This window comes from Hemitrygon akajei, unplaced genomic scaffold (genome assembly GCF_048418815.1).
Source record: "Hemitrygon akajei unplaced genomic scaffold, sHemAka1.3 Scf000054, whole genome shotgun sequence".
NCBI lineage: Eukaryota > Metazoa > Chordata > Chondrichthyes > Myliobatiformes > Dasyatidae > Hemitrygon > Hemitrygon akajei.
Genome location: NW_027331940.1, coordinates 3,086,095 through 3,111,550, shown reverse-complemented (window position 1 = coordinate 3,111,550; position 25,456 = coordinate 3,086,095). Strand labels below are relative to the sequence as shown.

The window sequence follows — 25,456 nt, the reverse complement described above, 5'->3', positions numbered from 1 at the left end:
CTTTATGTCCTCGTTGTCCACGGGAATGGTACCGGACTATTGGAGGGAGGGGAATGTTGTTCCCTTGTTCAAAAAAGGTAGTAGGAATATTCCGGGTAATTATAGACCAGTGAACCTTACATCTGTGGTGGGAAAGCTGTTGGAAAAGATTCTGAGAGATAGGATCTATAGGCATTTAGAGAATCATTGTCTGATCAGGGACAGTCAGCATGGCTTTGTGAAGGGCAGATCGTGTCTAACAAGCCTGATAGAGTTCTTTGAGGAGGTGACCAGGCATATAGCTGAGGGTAATGCAGTGGATGTGATCTACGTGGATTTTAGTAAGGCATTTGACAAGGTTCCACATGGTAGGCTTATTCAGAAATTCAGAAGGCATGGGATCCAGGGAAGTTTGGCCAGGTGGATTCAGAATTGGCTTGCCTGCAGAAGGCAGAGTGTTGTGGTGGAGGGAGTACATTCAGATTGGAGGGTTGTGACTAGTGGTGTCCCACAGGGATCTGTTCTGGGACCTCTACTTCCATGATTTTTATTAACGACATGGATGTGGGGGTAGAAGGGTGGATTGGCAAGTTTGCAGACGACACAAAGGTTGATGGTGTTTTAGATAGTGTAGAGGATTGTTGAAGAGTGCAGAGAGATATTGATAGGATGCAGAAGTGGGCTGAAAAATGGCAGATGGAGTTCAACACGGAAAAGTGTGAGGTGGTACACTTTGGAAGGACAAACCCCAAGGCAGAGTACAAAGTAAATGGCAGGATACTTGGTAGTGTGGAGGAGCAGAGGGATCTGGGGGTACATGTCCACAGATCCCTGAAAGTTGCCTCTCAGGTAAATAGGGTAGTTAAGAAAGCTTATGGGGTGTTAGCTTTCATAAGTCAAGGGATAGATTTTAAGAGTAATAAAGTGCCGACTGAGTGCAGACTTTGATATTTGTATCAACGCCCAGTGAAATTTATTACAGGAAGTCCTCTCCCTCTCTCCACCTCCGTCTCATTGGAATGGCCTCCTCAATATTCAGCAGAAGCAGATTATTACCATTAATTCTGTAATCTCTGCAGTGTAATGGTCTTTGAAGGACAAGTGAGTGAGATATTACATGTGAGAAGCAGGATTAAGGCGCTGAGATCACAGACAGAACTGGATCGGTCACAGTAAATTCAGCATGTGAATTTTATTAAATCTCCCACCAGCATCCTCCAGCTGACAAAACACATCCAGTGAATTGAACGTTAAAGGGATTTTCTTCACACAGTAAAGAGTATCATCTCAGATATTTGTAAAGTCTGTGTGATAGGAAGGAAACACACCAACGGGAGTAACGTAAATAGACCAATTAGAGACCCAGAGGGGGCAGGGAGAGAGAGAGAGGGCGGAGAGAGAGAGAGACAGGGGGTAGAGAGAGGGGGGGAGTGAGAGAGGGCAGAGAGAGAGCGGGAGAGAGAGAGAGGGGAGAGAGAGGAGGGGGAGAGGAGAGAGGGGGAGAGAGGGGGAGAGAGGGGGGGAGATAGAGGGGGAGAGAGGGGGAGAGAGGGGGGAGAGAGGGGGAGAGGGAGAGTGTGCGGAGAGAGAGAGTGGGGGCAAGAGAGTGGGGGGAGAGACAGTGGTGGGGGGGGGGAGAGAGAGAGAGAGAGAGAGTGAGAGGGAGAGAGAGACACTGTCTTCAACTGTTTTCACTTCCTCCCAGAACATGAACTATTTTGTTGACGTCCCTGTCAAGACGCCGCAGGATACTTTATTTCTCATCAAATATCCCACTGATGTTACCAGACTACTACGGATATAATCAAGTACATTGTTATTTTTTAAAAAACTGCAATGTATACACCACCCTGTAAACTTAGGTCATATCGAATTCTTCTCAATCACTGCAAAAAGGCCAAGATCACAGACGTTTCCTCACAGGACAACTCACACGGTGCAGATGTCTTTCTGTTAAACCTTCTTTTGATCTCTCAGCTATCCACACACTTCTGACAGAAGGGAATCAACACTGCAGGCGGTGATCCACAACAGGTCCCACCAACCGACTATATAATGGAACCATCACATCTTTACACCCCTCCCCACCGACCCCTCCCCCCCCCGCTATAAACTGCAGTGTGGGTAGTTCTCATAATTTCACCCTCTCCCAGCAGCTACCTATAGAAATGTCGTAAAGGGCAGACAGATAGTGTCGGTCCCCTCTGGGATAGAATAAGCAAAGCGAATCCTCAGTTCCCTCGGTCAGGGATCAGTAAATCCCCGAGTGTGGATGGAAACAAATGAGAAACAAACGAGAAACAAACCCGCAGATGCTGCAAATGCGCAGTAAAATTGGAGCACGAAACAGTATCACATGTCCGGTTTACCAGACTCCCACCTGACTCGGTGACTCTTCTCCTCGCCCCTCACACGCTGCCCGGCCCACCTGCAGCATTTTCTACATTACTTCATATTTACAGCAACTACATTTTTAATTTTTTCTTCGGTATCTTCCGCTTTCGTCCTCTGTCGTGTCACACAGTCACAAGGCTGATCCTCATACTAATCCGACATACAATTTACACCTAAATCTGAAATGTGTCATTTAAGTTACTTCTGTGTTTATAAACAGTGATTTCTATTCACATTCCTCCGGCCTCACTGGACAGGAACACAGACACATCAGCAATTGAGAAGCAGAAGGAGTTCAGCCATTCAGCCCCTCTAACCATCAACATGACCATGACTGCTCTCCCATCTCAGCCACATGTTTCCGCCTAATCCTCATTTCCTCGATCCCTTCGGTATCCACACATCAGCTGTTTTATGTGAGGGCGATCACTGAGTCTTCACCGCCCTCTGTGGTGGGGATTTACAGACATTCCCACCCTCGGAGTGGAGACATTTCCCCTCATCTCAGTCCCGGACAGTCCACCCCCATTTTCAGAGACTGGGATCCCTGGTTCAACCGGTAATGAAGTTGTGCATTTCAATGTGTTCACCACTCAGTCCTCGATTCTCTTAATAAAAGTTTACCGCGTTTCATCTTTCTGCAAATGAAGACCCCACCGATACAGGGATCAATCTGGTCGATCTTTATTGCACCCTCCAAATAAATACTCTCTAATGCCTTTCTTAGTCCTCTATAAAAGTAACTTCCTTCTGGAAGAACTCAGAAGGTCAGGTAGCATCGATGGAAAAGAGTGGACATTTCGGGCCGAAACCCCTCTTCAGGACTGAAGGAAGTGGTGGGTGTCGGGGGAGGCACCTGAATTAAAATGTGGCGGGCGGGGTAAGAGGCGATCTGGAAAGTGACAGCTGATGGGTGGATGGAAAAGTGCTGGAGAAGAAAGAATCTGACATGAAAGGAGACTGGGCGATAGGTGAAAGGGGAGGGGGAGGGAACCCAAGGGGAAGTAACAGGCGGGTGAGAAAAAGTAAAATGTCAGAGTGTGGAATAGGATAAGGGGTGGGGGGAGGCGGTTGGAAATTTTGATCACTGGAAGAAGGAATCGATATTCCTACAATCGGGTGAGAGCACTCGAAGGAATTTATGGCGTTTCTTTTCCACCCTGAGGGTGGACTCATCTTAACACAGAAGGAAGCCACGGATCGACACAATCATTTGCAGCCCTGTGCTGCCCCCACCACTCACCCTCCACACCCTGTCGACATTTCTACTTTTGGACCAATTCGAGGGTCGTCTGTACGGCGACTAAGATAGAAACATAGAAAATAGGTGCAGGAGTAGGCCATTCGTCCCTTCGAGCCTGAACCGCCATTCAGTATGATTATGGCTGATAATCCAACTCAGAACCCTGTATCTGCTTTCTCTCCATACCGCCTGATCCCTTTAGCCACAAAGACCATATCTAACTTCCTCTTAAATATAGCCAATGAACCGGCCTCAACTGTTTCCTGTGGCAGAGAATTCCACAGATTCACCACTCTCTGTGTGAAGAAGATTTTCCTCATCTCGGTCCTAAAATGCTTCCCCTTTATCCTTAAACTGTGACCCCTCGTTCTGGACTTCCCCAACATCGGAAACAATCTTCCTGCATCTAGCCTGTCCAATCCCTTTAGAATTTTATACGTTTCAATAAGATCCCCCCTCAATCTTCTAAATTCCAGTGAGTATAAGCCTAGTCGATCCAGTCTTTCTTCATATGAAAGTCCTGCCATCCCAGGAATCAATCTGGTGAACCTTCTCTGTACTCCCTCTATGGCAAGAATGTCATACTTTGCTGAATACTTTGAATACTTTGCTTCACACCAGCACCATCTTTGATGGGAGTTGGTTTACCATGTGAGGGACGGCATCAATTTGATGGACGTATAAAATGCGGAAGGAACTTTATCTAGCGAAACCGGCCCCCATGACAGATGCACTGCCACCTGGCTGGTCGGAGGACACACCACATGCCAATCAACATTTAGTCCCTCCCGACTAATCAATGCACACCTAAATTATTGGTCACCTTAATTGGATTATCTCGCCCAGCCCCATGCTATGAAAGGTGAGACATGTGCCTGGTTTGGTCTCTCTTGCAGATCACCTCATTGAAGGTAAGTGCATTGATTTATGTTTGGGAAGGTCTATCGTTTGTCCTAGTAAGGGAGCCGCAACTATCCATGGTCAGGGGGGGGGGGGGATAGCTGTTGTAGTGCTTTTCCTTTGTTCTTTATATGTGTAACTGTACCCTGTCCCCACACCGCTTTCTGTGAATTGTAGTTGCTTGTGTTGACCCGACTTCCCCTTGTAAATAAATTCCTTATTATTAAAACTGTGTGCGTCCAGGCCTCTACTGTTGAGAATCAAAGAACCAGTTATTTTCCATCACCACATTTGGCGCTGCAGAGCAGGGTCTCATAGGTTTTGGCTGGACACAAGCACAGGGGATAATGTTCTGGAATAAGGGGAAGAAAGCCAGTGCAGGCTCCCAGGATAAGATCCCCGGGTGGGCTGATGAAAGGGTGGGATTTGAGAGTCTGGCCAGCATGCTGGCAGACCAGGGAAAACCAATGGACTGGTCTGAGCAGTTAGAGCCCCGTGGAGAGAAGCTGGGCCATCACGTGGTCTCCCTCCTGAAGGAATCAGGGTTCCCCAAAGCCAAGGGGAGTCAAAGGGGTGCCTTCTGGTTGTTTGCGTCCCTGCTGAGACGCCAGGTTAGAATTACTGATCACCTGCAGCACTTGTGTGGTCAGAAGGACAGGGAAATTGAAGACCTCAGTCAGCGTCGTTGCACGCTGAAGGAAGCAGCACAGGCTGCCCAGGCCCGAGCCAATAACCTTGAAGTTAGGGGAACTGAACTTGCCTGTCGCCTGATAAAACTTCAGCAGGCCAGGGCAGCCCATCGGTCTGGCTGGCAGCCGGACCCATTAAAGATTCGAGCCTTAGTCCAGTGCAGCGACAAGCTGGACGCATGGCTGGGGGATGGGGACATCTGGCTGGATAGTGACGACGAGGGGGTGCCCGAGGAACCAAGGTCCCACAACCACCCTTCCCCCTTCTCACCCGAGCTCCAACATGCCCGACCCGTCACCACGCTGTCCCAGGTTCACCGCAGGGAGGAAGGGAACGAGGGGGAGTCGGCCGGACCTTCCCCTAGTCACTCCGAGACCACGGAGACCCGGGACTTCTCCCCCAAGGAGCTGACCCAGTTGGCGGATCGGTACCGCCAACGACCAGGCGAGCACCTCGCGGCCTGGCTACTCTGGCTGTGGGACGAGGGGGGGGGCCCAACCTCAGCCTCTCCCATCAGGAGGCAAGCGCCCTGGGAAGCCTCTCTGACCGGCAGAGCATAAACAATGCGTTGCGGGTTCCACAAGCAGAAATCCGTGACGGCACAACCCTGTGGGATCGGGTAGTGACCGTGGTACGAGCTCGCTGTCCAACACTTCTGGAGTGGGATCTACACAGGCGCCCGCAATGGGGTACGGTCGGTGAGGGCACCCGGGTTATCCGGGAATGGGCACTGGTCAACGGCATCTATCAAGGTGCCTGCGACCGTAACTTCCTTGAAAACACACGAGTGACCGGTGCCCTAGCGGGATACTTGGTCGCTACCGCTCGCCCCGATCTGAAGTCTGTAATCCTGCCCCTCATGGCACTAGCCAGCGGTAGGACCGTACGGGATGCCATCACCCTCCAGGAGGGATTAGAATATATGCAGGGGGGGCACCTATGCAGGTCCGCAAGACCAAGACAAGGGCCCTAGACACTATCCCTCTCAGATATTCATGTAGGCAGCTGTACACGGACCTGCTGTGTGCAGGGGTGGATCGTAACAATATAGATGGCATTCCCACCCACAACCTGTATGCCCTGTGGAAGGAGCATTGCAGGGGGAAGACTAGTTACAAAAAGACCGCCAGACCCAATGCAGGGGGCGCCCACAGCCCCCAGACCGCCAGGCCAGACCATGCCCACACCGAGCCACTCTCCGCGCCTACCCGTGGCTCCCCATGAGCTGGTACGGCTACTGCTTTTCAGCATATGTGGTGCCCTTCATCCACCCCCTGAATGACCTTGGGGAGCACCCGGCGTACAGTGGCCACCGGGACAAGAGGGCCATTACAGAGGCAGAGAGGTTCTGGATGATAGCCTTTCCCAGTTATTGTCCCGAGAGGTGATCCAGATGACCACTGTGCTCGGGACGCTGGCCAACGAGACGGCAGTGGCACTGCAACACACGGAGGATGCCCTCACCCGAACGGCGGCATAACTGACAGCTGTCAGGATGGTCGCCCTGCAGAACTGAATGGCTCTGGACTACCTACTCGCTGCTGATGGTGGAACGTGTGCAGTGGTTGGTAAGGAATGCTGTACCTTTATCCCTGATGAGTCGAGCATCATCACTCACTTCGCCGCTCACATTTGGGATTCGGTGGCTACAATTCAAAAATTAAGGGACCAGCTCCTCCAGCACAACAACTCATGGGGCAACTGGTGGCCATTTGGGTCCCTAGAGAGGTGGTGGGCAACTGTCATTCACTGGACAATTGCACTCATTCTTGTAATCATAGCCATTTTTATATTATGTTGTGCATGCCAGATGATTAAGAGTGTCTCTGCAATTACTTAGCTGCTTAAAAATAGTTGTTTCTGGTATGTGATTTTGTTTCACCCTCTTATGTGTGTTGGCTATGTGGTGTGTCTTCCGAGGGTTGGAGTGTATCCAGAGATACCGGCCACGTGACAGATGCACTGCCATCTGGCTGGTCGGAGGACACACCACACGCCAATCAACATTTGGTCCCTCCCAACTAATCAATGCACACCTAAATTATTGGTCACCTTAATTGGATTATCTCGCCCAGCCCCATGCTATAAAAGGTGAGACATGTGCCTGGCTCGGTCTGTCTTACAGACCACCTCATTGGAGGTAAGTGCATTGATTTATGTTTGGGAAGGTCTATCGTTTGTCCTGGTAAGGGAGCCGCGGCTATCCAAGGTCAAGTGGGAGAGCTGTTGTAGTGCTTTTCCCTTGTTCTTTGTATGTGTAACTGTACCCAGTCCCCACACCTCTTTCTGTGTATTGTACAGCCGACCCGACCTTCCCCGCACGTGTTAACCCTAAACGTTTTTTGTTAGAATATTATAGTTGCTTGTGTTGACCCGACTTCCCCTTGTAAATAAATTCCTTATTATTAAAACTGTGTGTGTCCAGGCCTCTACTGTTGAGACTGAAAGAAACAGTTATTTTCCATCACAACAGTGATCTTTGACCTGCTTCTCCCAAAGCCATTCTGCCTCTCCGAAATCAGGGTTTTCCAAACCTCGCAAATTCAGTTTCGAAGAATGTTCTCCAATAATTTGCCCATCACTGAAGTAGGATTCACTGGGCTATAATTTACAAGGCTATCTTTACTCCCTTTCCGGAGCAAAGAGATATTTCCATTTCCAATCCCCTGATACTACACGACCCGCAGTGATAACGCAAAGAAATCGCCAAGGGCGCAGCAATCTCTTCCTCCACTTCCCACAGTAACCTGGGATTCTCGCAACTTCACAAGAGGACTTATCTATCCGAATGTTTTTCAAAAGTTCCTGTACATCCACTTTTTTTTTTAAATACTCGTCCCATCGTTGCACAGAAGCCCATTTAAACCTGTCCTCACAAACGTCAGGATCGCTCTCACTGGTGAAAATTGAAGTGAAGTCCTCATTAAGGACCTGTCCCACCTCCACCAGCTCCAGCCGTGTGTTTCATCACTATCCCTGACCGGTCCTACTCTCACTCTCGTCATCCTCTTCTTCACACACATCCAGAATGTCGCGGGGTTTTCATTAATCCTGCTGTAGGCCTTCTGTGGAGGTTTCAAGTTCCCTAATTCCATTCTTCAGTTCGCCCCTGGCTGCCTTGTAACTCTACAGCGTGTCCGATCCTAGCTTTCTAAACCTGGTCAGCTCCTTTCTTTCTCTTGACCTGATGATCCACATCTGTGTCAAACATGGCTCCTTCACCTATCCAGAACCCTATGCAAGTGCTGTCTAAAATAACTTCTCATTTCCGTTGTGCATTTTCCAGGGTGCATCCATTCCCAGTTTTAGTTCTGAGATTCCAGCCTAAAACATCATAATTCCATTTAGCCAATACATTAATTTGGAATCTTCGGGCCTGTTGGGAGCGGGTAGTGTGGTTAGTTCGGGGACTGACATAGATTCGTAGGGAGAGATCGCGGTAACAGGATTCATTTGGGAACGGACAAAATTGTGTGGGCAGAGAGCGGGGCAGCGGGATTAGATTATGGACTGACACAGGGCTGTGGGGAATAAGCTGGGTCTTAATGGGGCAGTGGGGTTAGTTTGCGGTGACATGAGGCTGGGGAGACAGCGAGATGGTGGCATTAGTTTTGTACTGGCACAGGCCTCTGGGATTAGTGTGTGTCCACATTTATGAAAGGTGGGTGCCAGTACAGAGTGAAGCACACTAAAATACGAATTTTACTGTATTTCTCACAAGTGTTAGGTTAATGTTGTTCCATAAATAGTTAGAATGACAAATCGAGCTCCCCCGCCCCATCCCTCCATCCTGTAGCTCCCCCTAGTGGCCCAACCCCGCGTTCCCATGTTTTCACTCAAGCCTTCCTTTGACTTCCAGGACACGGAATCCTCGAGCCCAGGAGCATCGCCAAACACATGAGTGCCAGGTGTTCTGATCACCCACCCACCAGGCCGGCTCTCCCCCATGGATCACGGACGTGAGGTAAATCTCCAAACTTCCCTCACCTTCTCACAGCCTCTTCGGCCTCAGGACCTCTGGACTTGAAACGCCTCGCAAGCGAGGCCCCGCGGTACACAAGCTCGGGTTGCTCCCACGCCTTCAGCACCCTTACCGCCTGGGACAGAGGCAGGAGCTCGGGGGCGTTTTGTGTCCGGATGTGGATAGGCACTGTTGAATCACTGCATTGAATAGGAAGTAGAAGGGACCTGGTGGGTGGCGGGGGAACACGGGTACTTCAAGGTACAAACGACGGAGACACCGGCCAGATTCTCCCTACACACTTCCAGTCCAGACCGGCTCTAGTCTGCACTGGGCTCCAGCTCCAATCTAAATCCGACTGCAGACTGGAAAGAGGGCTGGCTGTATGCCGTCCACGTAACCGCATCCCCACCGGGGCACCGCATCTCTCGCCGGCAGGCAGGCACGGTCCCGATCAGGAAGGACAAGGGGCGCCAAAGAGGGCAGGGAAGTCGAATTCTTTAGCGGGTGGCAGAGATAGTGAGGGTCAGGTCGGAGGAGGGGAGGGAGGGCGTCATGCAGAAGAGTGTGTTCGGGAGAGGAAGTGAGGGTCTTCGCGAAGACGGGTTAGAGAAGGAGATGGCGAGATGTAGTTGTTAAAACGAACTTTGAGCCGGTTAAGAAGAACCAGCAGAAATGGACACACCTGGAGTCTGAGTCTTCCATTATAAACTCTATTTTATAACCATATAACAATTACAGCACAGAAACAGGCCATCTTGGCCCTTCTAGGGCGTGCCGACGCTTACTCTCACCTAGTCCCAGTGGCCCGCACTCAGCCCATAACACTCCATTCCTTTCCTGTCCATAAACCTCCATGTACCTATCCAATTTTACTTTAAATGACAATACCGATCCTGCCTCTACCACTTCTACTGGAAGCGCGTTCCACAACACTACCATTCTCAGAATAAAGAAGTTCTCCATCGTGTTACCCTTAAACTTTTGCCCCCTAACTCTCAAATCACGTCCTCTTGTTTGAATCTCCCCTACACTCAATGGAAAAAGCCTATCCACGTCAACTGGATCTATCCCCCTCATTATTTTAAATACCTCCATCAAGTTCCCCCTCAACTTTCTATGCTCCAATGAATAAAGACATAACTTGTTCAGCCTTTCCATGTCTCTTAGGTGCTGAAACCCAGGTAACATTCTAGTAAATCTTCTCTGTACTCTCTCTATTTTGTTTATATCTTCCCTATACTTCGGTGACCGGAACTGTACACAATACTCCAAATTCAGCCTTACCAATGCTTTGTACAACTTTATCATTACATCCCAACTTTTACACTCAATGCTCTGATTTATAAAGGCCAACATACCAAAAGCTTTCTTCACCACCCTATCCACATGAGATTCCACCTTCAGGGAACTATGCACCATTATTCCTTGACCACTCTGTTCTACTGCATTCTTCAATGGCCTACCATTTACCATGTATGTCCTATTTGGATTATCTCTACCAAAATGTAGCACCTCACACTTATCAGCATTAAACTCCATCTGCCATCATTCAGCCCACTCTTCTAACTGGTCTAAATATAACCATATAACCATATAACAATCACAGCACGGAAACAGGCCATTCCGGCCCTCCTAGTCCGTGCTGAACTCTTAATCTCACCTAGTCCCACCTACCCGCACTCAGCCCATAACCCTCCACTCCTTTCCTATCCATATACCTATCCAATTTTACCTTAAATGACACAACTGAACTGGCCTCTACTACTTCTACAGGAAGCTCATTCCACACAGCTATCACTCTCTGAGTAAAGAAATACCCCCTCGTGTTTCCCTTAAACTTTTGCCCCCTAACTCTCAAATCATGTCCTCTCGTTTGAATCTCCCCTACTCTCAATGGAAACAGCCTATTCACGTCAACTCTATCTATCCCTCTCAACATTTTAAATACCTCGATCAAATCCCCCCTCAACCTTCTACGCTCCAATGAATAGAGACCTAACTTGTTCAACCTTTCTCTGTAACTTAAGTGCTGAAACCCAGGTAACATCCTAGTAAATCGTCTCTGCACTCTCTCTAATTTATTAATATCTTTCCTATAATTCGGTGACCAGAACTGTACACAATATTCCAAATTTGGCCTTACCAATGCCTTGTACAATTTTAACATTACATCCCAACTTCTGTACTCAATGCTCTGATTTATAAAGGCCAGCGTTCCAAAAGCCTTCTTCACCACCCTATCTACATGAGACTCCACCTTCAGGGAACTATGCACTGTTATTCCTAGATCTCTCTGTTCCACTGCATTCCTCAATGCCCTACCATTTGCCCTGTATGTTCTATTTGGATTATTCCTGCCAAAATGTAGAACCTCACACTTCTCAGCATTAAACTCCATCTGCCAACGTTCAGCCCATTCTTCTAACCGGCATAAATCTCCCTGCAAGCTTTGAAAACCCACCTCATTGTCCACAACACCTCCTACCTTAGTATCATCAGCATACTTACTAATCCAATTTACCACCCCATCATCCAGATCATTTATGTATATTACAAACAACATTGGGCCCAAAACAGATCCCTGAGGCACCCCGCTAGTCACCGGCCTCCATCCCGATAAACAATTATCCACCACTACTCTCTGGCATCTCCCATCTAGCCACTGTTGAATCCATTTTATTACTCCAGCATTAATACCTAACGACTGAACCTTCTTAACTAACCTTCCATGTGGAACTTTGTCAAAGGCCTTGCTGAAGTCCATATAGACTACATCCACTGCCTTACCCTCGTCAACATTCCTCGTAACTACTTCAAAAAATTCAATAAGGTTTGTCAAACATGACCTTCCACGCACAAATCCATGCTGGCTACTCCTAATCAGATCCTGTCTATCCAGATAATTATAAATACTATCTCTAAGAATACTTTCCATTAATTTACCCACCACTGATGTCAAACTGACAGGTCTATAATTGCCAGGCTTACTTCTAGAACCCTTTTTAAACAATGGAACCACATGAGCAATACGCCAATCCTCCGGCACAATCCCTGTTTCTAATGACATCTGAAAGATCTCTGTCAGAGCTCCTGCTATCTCTACACAAACTTCCCTCAAGGTCCTGGGGAATATCCGGTCAGGACCCGGAGATTTATCCACTTTTAAATTTCTTAAAAGCGCCAGTACTTCCACCTCTTTAATCTCTCTGCAAACTTTTAAAACCTACTTCATTATCCACAACGCCACCTACCTTAGTATCATCTGCATACTTACTAATCCAATTTACCACCCCATCATCCAGATCATTAATGTATATGACAAACAACATTGGACCCAGTACAGATCCCTGAGGCACACCACTAGTCATCGGCCTTCAACCGGACAAACAGTCATCCACCACTACTCTCTGGCATTTCCCATGTAGCCACTGTTGAATCCATTTTACTACTTCAATATTAATACCTAGCGATTGAACATTCCAACGTGCGGAACGTTGTCAAAAGCCTTACTGAAGTCCATATAGACAACATTCGCTGCTTTACCCTCGTCAACTTTCCTCGTAAACTCTTCAAAAAATTCAAAAAGATTTGTCAAACATGACCTTCCACGCTCAAATCCATGCTGACTATTGCTAATCAGACCCTGTCTATCCAGATAATTATACATACCATCTCTAAGAATACTTTCCATTAATTTACCCACCACTGATGTCAAACTGATAGGCCTATAATTGCTAGGTTTACTCTTAGAACCCTTTTTAAACAATGGAACCACATGAGCAATAAACCAATCCTCTGGCACCATCCCCGTTTCTAATCACATTTGAAATATTTCTGTCAGAGCCCCTGCTATTTCTACACCAACTTCCCTCAAGGTCCTAGGGACTATCCTGTCAGGATCCGGAGATTTATCCACTTTTATATTCCTTAAATGTGCCAGTACATTCTCCTCTTTAATCGTCATAATTTCTATAACTTCCCAACTTGTTTCCCTTACCTTACACAATTCAATATTCTTCTCCCTAGTGAATACCAAAGAAAAGAAATTGTTCAAAATCTCCCCCATCTCTTTCGGCTCCACACATAGCTGTCCACTCTGATTCTCTAAGGGACTACTTTTATCCCTCACTATCCTTTTGCTATTAATATAACTGTAGAAACACTTCGGATTTATTTTCACCTTACTTGCCAAAGCAAACTCGTATTTTCTTCTAGCTTTTCTAATTTATTTCTTAAGATTCTTTTTACTTTCTTTATATTCCTTGAGCACCTCAGTTACTCCATGCTGCCTATATTAATTTTGGATCTCTCTCTTTTTATGAACCAAGTTTCCAATATCCCTTGAAAACCATGGCGCTCACAATCTTTTAACCTTTCCTTTCAAGCTAACAGGAACATAAAGATTCTGTACCTTCAAAATTTCACCTTTAAATTACCTCCATTTCTCTATTACATCCTTCCCATAAAACAAATTGTCCCAATCCACTCCTTCTAAGTTTTTTTCGCACCTCCTCAAAGTTAGACTTTCTCCAATCAAAAATATCAACCCTGGGTCCAGTCTTATCCTTCTCTATAATTATATTGAAACTGATGGTATTGTGATCACTAGACCCGAAGTGCTCCCCAACACATACGTCCGTCACCTGACCTATCTCATTCCCTAACAGGAGATCCAACACAGCACCTTCTCTGGTTGGTGCCTCTATGTATTGCTGCCAAAAACTATCCTGCACACATTTTACAAACTCCAAACTATCCAGCCCTTTTACAGAATGGGCTTCCCCGTCTATGTGTGGAAAATTAAAATCTCCCACAATCACAACCTTGTGCTTGCTACAATTATCTACTACCTCTTTACAGATTTGCTCCTCCAATTCTCGTTTCCCATTAGGTGGTCTATAATACACCCCTATAAGTATTACTACACATTTCCCATTCCTCAATTCCACCCAAATAGTCTCCCTAGATGAGCCCTCTAATCTATCCTGCCAAAACACCGCTGTAATATTTTCTCGGACAAGCAATGCAACACCTCCTCTTGCCCCTCCGATTCTATCACACCTGAAGCAAAGAAATCCAGGAATATTTAGTTACAGAAATCACACCCTTCCTGCAACCATGTTTCACTAATAGCTACAACATCATATTTCCAGGCATCAATCCATGCTCTAAGCTCATCCACCTTTCTTACAATGCTCCTAGCATTAAAATCAAAGAATTTAAGAAACTCTCCACCTCTTACGCTCTTGTTTATCCCTAACAATGCAATCAACTTTATTATCTTTTTCCTACTTCTCCCCTACATCTTCGGTCTGAGCGCTCCCCTTCTCTATCACCTGCCTATCCTCCCTCACACATTGTCTACTATTTTTGTCTATTTGTGAACTAACCTCCTCTCTCCTAGTCTCTTCAAATTGATTCCCACCCCCCAACCATTCTAGTTTAAAGTCTCCCCAGTAGCCTTAGCAAATCTTCCCGCCAGGATATTGGTCCCCATAGGATTCAAGTGTAACCCGTCCTTTTTGTACAGGTCACACCTGCCCCAAAAGAGGTTCCAATGATCCAGAAACTTGAATCCCTGCCCCCTGCTCCAATCCCTCATCCATGCATTTATCCTCCACCTCATTCCATTCCTACTCTCACTGTCGCGTGGCACAGGGAGTAAACCTGAGATTACTACCTTTGTGGTCCTTCTTCTCAACTGACTTCCTAACTCCCTGTATTCTCCTTTCAGGACCTCTTCCCTTTTCCTACCTATGTCATTGGTACCTATATGAACCACGACCTCTGGCTCCTCATCTTCCCACTTCAGGATATCTTGAACGTGATCAGTAACATCCAGAAACCCTGGCACCAGGGAGGCAAACTACCATCCGGGTCTCCTGATCGCATCCACAGAATTGCCTATCTGACCCCCTAACTATCGAATCCCCTATTACTACTGCCTTCCTCTTCCTTTCCCTACCCTTCTGAGCTTCAGGGCCGGACTCTGTGCTGGAGGCACGGCCACTGTGGCTTCCCCCAGGTAGGCTGTTCCCGCCCCCCCCCCCCAACAGTACTCAAACAGGAGTACTTATAGTCAAGGGGTATAGCCACTGGGGTGCTCTCTAGTACCTGACTCTTCCCCCTCCTCCTCCTAACCATGACCCACCTGTCTGCCTCCCGTGGCCCCGGTGTGACCACCTACCTGTAACTCCTCTTTATCAACTCCTCAGTCTCCATGACCAGACGAAGGTCATCGAGCTGCATCTCCAGTTCCCTAACACGGTCCCTTAGGAGCTGCAGCTGGGCGCACCTTGCCCAGATGTGAAAGTCCAGGAGAACAACAAGCTGCCCTCACACTCATACTTCCCCTTTCCGCAAATAACAGGAAAAACTGAAACCTAAACCTACCTTGCCTCGCCCGCTTCCACCTAAGCCCGTTGAGCCCAAGCCCTTTAGCCTTCTCTCTGCTCCCGCCTCACTCCGCTGCCCGCAAAATGACACTGCCCGCTGCATAAGGCTGTGTCCTTTTTAAATCCTCCCCGCTTCACTGCCCGGCTTCACACGCCTGAGCAGCCCCACCTCTCTTAACTCCGATGAGAATAAGGAAAATTCAAGATGGCTCCCGCCGCACTCCCATTCGGATCCTCCTCCTTCCTTCTCCAAAGATGAATTTTATTAAGGCATTTGACAAGGTTCCACATGGTAGGCTTATTCAGAAAGTCAGAAGGCATGGGATCCAGGCAAGTTTGGCCAGGTGGGTTCAGAATTGGCTTGCCTGCAGAAGGCAGAGTGTCGTGGTGGAGGGAGTACATTCAGAGTGGAGGGTTGTGCCTAGTGGTGTCCCATAAGGATCTGTTTTGGTAACTCTACTTTTCATGATATTTATTTACGACCTGTATGTGGGTGTAGAAGGGTGGGTTGGCAAGTTTGCAGATGACCCAAAGGTTGGTGGTGTTGTAGATAGTGTAGAGTATTGTCGAAGATTGCAGAGAGACATTGATCGAATGCAGAAGTGGGCTGAGAAGTGGCAGATGGAGTTCAAACCGAAGAAGTGTGAGGTGGTACACTTTGGAAGGACAAACTCCAAGGTGGAGTACAAAGTAAATGTCAGGATACTTGGTAGTATGGAGGAGCAGAGGGATCTGGGGGTACATGTCCACAGATCCCTGAATGTTGCCTCACAGATAGATCGGGTAGTTAAGAAAGCTTATGGGATGTTAACTTTCATAAGTCGAGGGATAAAGTTTATGAGTCGCGATGTAATGATGCGGCTCTATAAAACTCTGGTTAGACCACACTTGGAGTACAGTGTCCAGTTCTGGTCGCCTCACTATAGGAAGGATGTGGAAGCATTGGAAAGGGTACAAAGGAGATTTACCAGGATGCTGCCTGGTTTAGAGAGTATGGATTATGATCAGAGATTAAGGGAGCTAGGGTTTACTCTTTGGAGAGAAGGAGGATGAGAGGAAACATGTTAGAGGTGTACAAGATATTAAGAGGAATAGACAGAGTGGACAGCCAGCGCCTCTTCCCCAGGGCACCACTGCTCAGTACAAGAGGACATGGGTTTAAGGTAAGGGAAGGGAAGTTCAAGGGGTATATTAGAGGAAGGTATTTCACTCAGAGACTGGTTGGTGCGTGGAATGCACTGCCTGAGTCAGTGGTAGAGGCAGATACACTGGTGAAGTTTAAGGGACTACTAGACAGGTATATGGAGGAATTTAAGGTGGGGGGTTATATGGGAGGCCGGGTTTGAGGGTCGGCACAACATTGTGGGTTGAAGGGCCTGTAATGTGCTGTACTATTCTATGTTCTATGTTCTACAACAACCGGACAAATACGACAGCATGATAACGACACCCTTCTCCTTCAGTATGATCATATCCCACTGGCGAATTTGCCTGGCAAACTATTTATTTCACACAGACATCAACCATCATCGCACTTGTTTTACAAGAACTTGTACTGTTCCTCGTCAAAGAAAGATGGAAAAAAAAACATTAATTTCACTGCGTATCTTATTTGTCAGATTGCGCTGCGGGTATGTTGAATTAGGAACAGGGCATTCGACCCCTCAGTCCTGTTCCACCATTCTCTATGATCACAGCTGGACTGTGAAATCCGTGACACATCCCTGCGACCGCCTAGACCAATTCACTCTCTTGTCTGTCAAGAATCTCTCCGCTGTGAAATTAAACTCATTGAAAATAATCCCTACTTCTCGTTTCCTTTGAGGAAGAGAATTCTAAATACAGACTAGTTCCACCACATAGCATATGGAATTAGTAACCGGACATTCACTCCGTCATCCTGTTCCGCCATTCTCTATGATCACAACTGGACTGTGAAATCAGTGACACATCCCTGCGACTGCATGCAACAATTCCCTCCCTTGCCTGACCAGAATCTGTGCCCTGCGGAATTTAAAACATTGAAAAAAACTCTACTTCTCATTTCCTTTGAAAACAGTTCCACCTCTTAAGAATAACCTCACCTAACTTCACCTGTTTGAGCACCCCCTGGAACAGCAACTGATAGTATTGATAAGGTAGTAAAACTAGAAATAATTGCCGTGACAGGTGGGCTTATTGAAACACCATAACACAAGCCAACACGAGGGAATGTGCAGATGCTGGAAATTCAAGCAACACACACAAAATGCTGGTGGAACGCAGCAGGCCAGGCAGCATCTATAAGGAGAAGCACTGCCGACGTTTAGGGCCGAGACCCTTCGTCAGGACTAACTAAAAGGAAAGATACTAAGAGATTTGAAAGTAGGAGGGGGAGGGGGAAATGGGAAATGATAGGAGAAGACCGGAGGGGGTGGGATGAAGCTGAGAGCCAGAAAGGTGATTGGTAAAAGGCATACAGAGCTGGAGAAGGGAAAGGATCATGGGATGGGAGGCCTGGGGAGAAAGACAGGGGGAGGGGAGCACCAGAGGGACATGGAGAACAGGCAGAGTGATAGGCAGAGAGAGAGAGAGAAAAAAAACAAACAACTAAATATGTCAGGGATGGGGTGAGAAGGGGAGGAGGGGCATTAACGGAAGTTAGAGAAGTCAATCTTCATGCCATCAGGTTGGAGGCTACCCAGCCTGTATATAAGGTGCTGTTCCTCCAACCTGAGTGTGGCTTCATCTTGATAGTAGAGAAGGCCATGGTAAAACATATCAGAATGGGAATGGGACGTGGAATTAAAATGTGTGGCCCCTGGGTGATCCTGCTTTTTCTGGCGGACCGAGCGTAGGTGTTCAGTGAAACGGTCTCCCAGTCTGCGTCGGGTCTCACCAATATCTAAAAGGCCACACCGGGAGCACCGGACGCAGTATACCACACCAGCCGACTCACAGGTGAAGTGTTGCCTCACCTGGAATGACTGTCTGGGGCCCTGAATGCTGGTGAGGAAGGAAGTGTAAGGGATGGTGTAGCACTTGTTCCACTTACAAGGATAAGTGCCAGGAGGGAAATCGGTGGGAAGGGATGCGGGGGAGGGGGGGGACACGAATGGACAAGGGACTCGCGTAGGGAGCGATCACTGCTGAAAGCAGAAAGGGGGAGGGGAGGGAAAGATGTGCTTGGTAGTGGGATCCTGTTGGAGTTGGCGGAAGTTACGGAGATTTATACGTTGAACCTGGAGGCTGCTGGGGTGATAGGTGAGGACAAGGGGAACCCTATCCCGAGTGGGGTGGCGGGTGGATGGGGTGAGGGCAGATGTGCGGGAAATGGGAGAGATGCGTTTGAGAGCAGAGTTGATGGTGGAAGAAGGGAAGCCTCTTTGTTTAAAAAAGGAAGACATCTCCTTCGTCCTGGAATGAAAAGCCTCATCCAAAGATAATACAAGCCAGTACAGTCCCTGTTCTTACCTGGTGCTGAACTGCTGAGTCTGGTTTCAGTGAATCCGAGCATCTGAGGCCCTAACTGTAAGGGAACACACCCTGAGCAATGTTCAGTAGATAACACGCTCCTAAACCTGAACTTCACTCTATTCAGCATATAACGCCAGACCTTGCTCCACAACGCTTGTAGTGAAAAACGCACAAACTCGTTTCTAACATGTGGTTCGAGTCAAAAGTACGACTTTAGTGCGCGATGCAATGCTTACCTTACTCTGGAAAATCTGATCTGCTCCAGGGAGGGAGCACAGCCCGCATCCTGGTTCGGTTCTGTTGGTGTCGTCCCTTTGATTTATTGTTCACCTTGTGACCAGTTTATTGTCAGATTATAAACTCCAGCGACAGCTCAGGGCAAAGATCGCTGTGGGTTTATTGCACAGAGACAGCAGAAGGAAGGGCGCTGTGAACTCTTGTAAAATATTATGCATTTGGAGTCTTTTATATTTTGTTTCCTTTTGAACACTGGGCATTCCCTGAGTCCGCCCCGGCTACCTGGAGCTGACTTGAAGGTCAGCCTGTTCAGAAAGAACCATTTTAACAGAAGTCCGCAGTTGGACCATTACAGTAATGGGCCGATTGTGGAGCAACTGTGCCGAGATAACCATCTCCCAGAGATAACAACCGGTCAAAGTCAACAGCGAGATAAGAACGCCCTTCCCCTTCAGTTTATTATTCACTGACTGGAAACAAGTTACCATGTCAACGTAGAATCAGATGAAATTATGACCATGTCCCGCTGGCCTATTTGGCATTGCAATTATTTTACAAAGACATCTACCGTTCCTCGTCTGAGATCGAAGTCAAAATATCAAACGTTAAATACACCTGGTCTCTTATTTGCCAGATGTGCTACTGGTCAATTGACATTCACCCCCTCAGTCCTGTTCCGCCAGTCTCTATGATCACACAGCTGGACTGTGATCTCAGTGACACATCCCTGTGAATGGCTGCAACACTTCACTCCCTTGTCTGTCAATAAACTTTATTCTGCGGAATTAAGAACATTGAAAGAAATTTCTGCTTCTCTTTCTCTTTGAGGAAGCGAATTCCAAAGATGCACTAATTCCACCTCAGAAAAAATAACCATCTATCTTCACATGTTTCATATTCCCCTACAGTAGCAAACGTGTTCTGCGCATTCCTGTCTAGACTCCGCGTGATATTCAATATCCCCAGCAAGGGCTCAACTCAAAGGATCTAAACACCAGTGGAAGAAAATCTCCTCACCTCCTAAATAACAGCAAATGCAATCAACTCCCCGTCTTAGTCAAATGCCAGCGAATACAGTGCAGAGGTCAGCGTTGAAGCGGACGGACAATCGCAGCAGAAGCCCCCCGGACATGCACTCAGTGGCCGCATTATTAGGTTCATAGTAAAGTGCCCAATGAGTGTAAACTTTGCTATTTTTATCTACAGCCAGTGAGAATTACCACAATATCTGTTAATATGAATATCACTGCCAGACGTACCTCATCATCCCTATGAAATACAACATATACAGAATAATCGAGCACCCAGTTCCATAAAGCCGCGCGATTTCAATGATAATATTGATAGAACGAAAGAACACCACCACCACAGCACAGTACAGGACCTTCAGCCCTCCATGCTGTGCCGACTTATGTAATCCTTAAAAAAGTACTAAACCCACACTACCCCATAACCCTCCATTTTTTTTGATATGGTAGAAATATTAGAAATACTGCCGTTACAAGTGGGCTTATTAAAGCTCCATAACACTGCCGACTACAGTCCATGTTCCTACCTGATGCAGAACACCTGCGTCTGGTTTCTGGGAATCCAAGCATCTGAATTTTATGGACACTAACAGTAAGTGAACACACCCTGAGCAATGTTCAGTTGATAACACGCTCATAAACCTGATCTTCACCCTATTCAGCATGTAACGCCACAACCTGTTCCACAACGTTTGGGTTAAACCACACAAAGACTCACCTTGCTTAATTGAGTCTTTCTAACTTGTGGTCCGAATCAGAATTAATACTTCAGTGCGCGAAATTTTACCACCTCCAGAGAGGAGTCATAACCTGCATCCTGGTTCCATTCGGTTTGTGCCGTCGCTTGGATTTATTATTCACCTTGGGACCAGTTTATTGTCAGATTATAAACTCCAGCGACAGCTCAGGGCAAAGATCGCTGTGGGTTTATTGCACAGAGACAGCAGAAGTAAAGGCGCTCTCCACTCTGATGGAATATTATGCATTTGGAATAATGTTCTTTTTTGATCAGCAGACATTCCCTTTCTCCAGATTTAACTGTGCCCCCGTAGACTGGACCTGCACTGATTTTAAGTTGGTCCTTTTAAAAGCCATCTTTAACAGTTGTCCACAGTTGTAACATTAGGGTAATGGGCAATTGGGGAGGGGCTGTGCTGAGATTACCATCTCCCAGAGATAACTACCGGTCAAAGTCGACAGCAAATATATGGACGTCCTTCTCCTTCAGTCTATTGTTCACTTACTGGAAACAAATCGCAGGATCACTGCGCCATCATATGAAATTTAGACTATTTCCCGTTGGTGATTTTGCCTGACATCGCATTTACTTTACACATATATCAACCCTTTTTCATCAGTGAATGATGGAAACACTCGAAACATTAAATTCACGGGGTCTCTTATTTGTCGGAGGTTGTTGCTGGCATGTTGAATTAGTAGCAGGATATTCGGCTATTTTTATTTGAAGAAATAACAAGCAGGATAGAGAGAGGTGAATACGTTGATGTTGGGTACTTGGATTTTCGAAAGGCCTGTGACAAGGTGCCACACTCGAGGCTGCTTAGCAAGCTACGAGCCCATGGTGTTACAGGAAAGATTCCAGCATGGATAAATCGGTGCCTGATTGGCAGGAGGTCTTATGGAAATGCAGCTTCCCTGGAGGTGGAGGAAAGAGGTGGAAGAGGCAGTGGGAAGACATGTTTTGTCAGGTCTGAAAACGAGCTGAGTGTACCATAACATTCAGACTGAATCAGAAAACCGTTCTGAGGGTATTTGAAATGTCAGAAGTAGGAGAGATGTGATCACGTGTGCAGAGGGCAGGGGTTGTGTCAGCATCAGACCCTCAGTGAGATGGTTCCAGTTATAACGTGCAGGGGTGAAAGCACAGTGTTTGGGGTCTGATTTAATCACTGATTCTGACACAGTGAGAGGGTTGGTTTTGCTGTAAGGAAGCAACATTAATGGAAGAAGACACAGGAACTTCATCGGTTGCCAGTTGTTTAGCTGACGTGCCCAATCTGTATGTTACCTTGACAGAAACAGATTTTCGCAGTGGTGACAAAGGGGTGCAGTCTGGTTTATTTCAGGTTGGAGAGGAGTGTGGAGTTTTGAAATCAATGCCTTGTGGTGCCACCATCATTAATCTGGCATGTCCGGAGTGGAGGGTCACACAGCACGGAAACAGGCCTTTGGCCGGCCATACCTGTTCTGACCATCCACTCACTGTCTACACTGGTCCCATTTATCAGCACTTGGTTCATAGCCGACTGTATCTCTGCAGTTTCAATGCTCATTAGGATTATTCCATAGATCATGTCATGAATGATGCATCAACATGAGGTAATAGCCAGTTCTCCCAGAGTTTATTTGTGGCTAGGTAGGACACAAGTATATTGGTCAAGGCCCCAGCAATCTCTTCACTTGGCGCTCTCTGTAAGTTATGGTATATCCCGTCAGGGCCTGGAGATTTATACGCCTTAATGCACTTTAATAGACCCAACACTGTCTACTCTTTTACTTCAAAATGCCCGAGCATACTAGTACTCTCCGCACTGATCTCCCTATCCTCCGTGTCTTTCTCCTTGGTAAATACTGATGCAAGTTACTCATTAAGGACCCACACACATTCTCGAGGGCTCTGTTTGATTCGACCTTCCTGAGCTATACATACTTTTCCTCACACGGCCTAAAAAAGCACTGCATCTCTGATATGTTCCTTTTTGTAATGCGCATCTATGAATATTTAGAATGGACTGACAAAAAATATAATTTTGTCTTTATCTATTAATAGAAGGATGTGATAAGTTATAGTGCAACAAAGAAAAACTCTCAGATTTCATGAACTTTTTTCCAGCTGCATTTTAATCCATCTGCGCTACAACAAAGGCTCCGTGACGCGAGCATTTTACCTAGAGCGCAGCCGCACACCGGCACAGCTCAGAAGGAATATTGACAGTCTCTCTCTCCAGGTTACCCCAAACTGCCTTGTCAGTGACAACCTGTTGTTGGAAACAGAGAAATCGCATAAATCAGCACCAAATCTCACCCATATTCAAATTCGAGTTAGGTGAGGGCCCGTCTAAGTGTTAAATGCACTAAATGGCCGTGTTATTAGGTACAACTGTATAGCCGCTCATCAAAGGGAATCTGATAATCGCGTGGCAGCAACTCAAAGGATAAAACATGCAGATATGGTCAAGGGTTCAGTTGTTGTTCAGGCGAAACATCCGAATCTGGAATAAGTGTGGTCTAAGTGACCTTGACCATAGAATGATCGCTGGTGCCAGACAGGGTAGCATGAGCATTACGGAAACTGATCATCTCCTTGGACTTTCATGTACAATTCGCGGTGTGAAAACAAAAGAAAACCCAGTGAGCAGCAGTTCTGAGGGTGGAAACGCCTTGTTAATGGGAGACATCAAGGAGATTGACTAGACTGATTAAATCCAACAGGAAGGTGACAGTAATTTAATTAGCCATGCGCTCCAAAAGCCAGGGTGCAGAAGAGCGTCACTGAATGGCGAGCATTGGATTTGGACGGGGTACAACCGCGGTAAACCCCGAACGTACACTCAGTGGCCATAACATTAGGTATGGGAAGTAGATAAGAATTGCCCACTTAGTGTAGACATAATTTTAACAACTGCCAGTGAGATTTACTACAGGATTTTTTATTTTAAATATCACTGCCAGATATACACCGTCTTTGCTCACAAAAATACACAGAATAAAAAAAAATGCATCCGTAAATCCAGGCAATCTTGTGGACAATATTGAACTAGTGGAAACTCTCTAGAAATACTATCGTGACAAGTGTGGTAATAAAAGACCATAACAAACCGATTTTACCACGTTAAAATATCCCATGACTATCGTAACGTTGTCTTTTTAACACACATTTTCTATCTCCCGTTGTAATTTTCAGACCATGTCATTACTACTGAGTGGGGGTCTGTATATAATCCCCATTAGGGTCTTTGTACCCTTTCAGTTTCCTAGCTCTACCCACAAGGATTCAAAACCTTCCTACCCCATGTCACCTCTTTCTAATGATTTGATTTCATTTTTCACCAAGTGTCACGCCACCCTTTCTGCCGACCTGTCTGTCCTTTTGATACAGTGTGTATCCTTGGTTGTTAAACTCCCAGCTATAATATCCTTTCAGCCACGATTCAGTGACGCCCACAATGTCATGCATGCCAATCTGTAACTTTGCTGCGTTCGTCTATTATTCCCTTTTCTGTTCGCCTTCACCTGTAACATTGTCAGTCATGTACTCCCCGTTTTCCATTTTGTCCGCTTTTTATGTTGCAACTCATCCCATTGACTGCAAGTTTGCCCTATCATCAGCCTCCCGTTTCTATCACTATGACTGCACTCTGCCTCTGTTTGTGAACCAGCGACCCCATTCTCAGCATTATAACTCCAGTTCCCATCCCCCCGCAAAATTAGCCCTCCTGAATTGTTCTGGAAAACCTGCCCACAAGGATCTTGGTTCTCCTGGGATTCTGGTGTAACTCATCCCTTTTGTACAGGTCATACCTTGCCCAGCCGAGACCCCAATCGCCCATATATCTGAACCTCTGCCTCCTGCACCAGTTCCTCAGCCACTGCTAAATCATTCTCCTCTTGTCCTCGCTGGCACGTGGCATGGCCAGCAATTCAGAGATTACTACCGAGCTTCCTATATTATCTCCCAGGAACCCCTTCATTTTTCCAACCAATGTCATTGGTGCCAGTATACACCATGGCATTCTATAGGGGGTGGGTGAGCAGCCAGATGTTCTCTTCCGAGCCAGAGACCCAGAGGTTGTGCTTCCAGCTGGTAAGTCGTCCCTCTCGCTCGGTGTATACTGAAAGTGGTATACTTATTACTGAGGGGCACGTCTACGGGGCTTGTCTGCACAGGCTGCCCATTTCGCTTCCTTCTGCCGACAGTCACCAAGTTACTCTCCTCCTGCAACCTAGGGTTGACTAACTCCTTGTGTCTCCGAACTGAAACTTAAACCATACCGGTACCCAAGAAGAGTGTGGTTAAATTCCTCAATGACTATCGTCCTGTGGCACTTGCATCCACAGTGGAAGTGTTTTGAGGGGCTGGTGTTGAAGCATATCAGCTCCTGTCTGAACAGTAACCTGGATCCACTCGAATTTGTCTACTGAAACAACA

At 46.9% G+C, this 25,456-nt stretch overlaps 1 protein-coding gene across 1 annotated transcript in view; it reads right to left on the bottom strand.

The window, feature by feature from the left end:
* LOC140721378 (NACHT, LRR and PYD domains-containing protein 3-like) overlaps positions 1–19,038 on the bottom strand; it is a 55,375-nt gene extending 36,337 nt beyond the window's left edge. The window contains exon 1 of the mRNA XM_073036222.1: positions 19,019–19,038. The gene's annotated coding sequence lies outside the window, so the exon portion shown is untranslated. The remainder of the gene's footprint in view (positions 1–19,018) is intronic.
* Between the last annotated feature and the right edge of the window lie 6,418 nt (positions 19,039–25,456).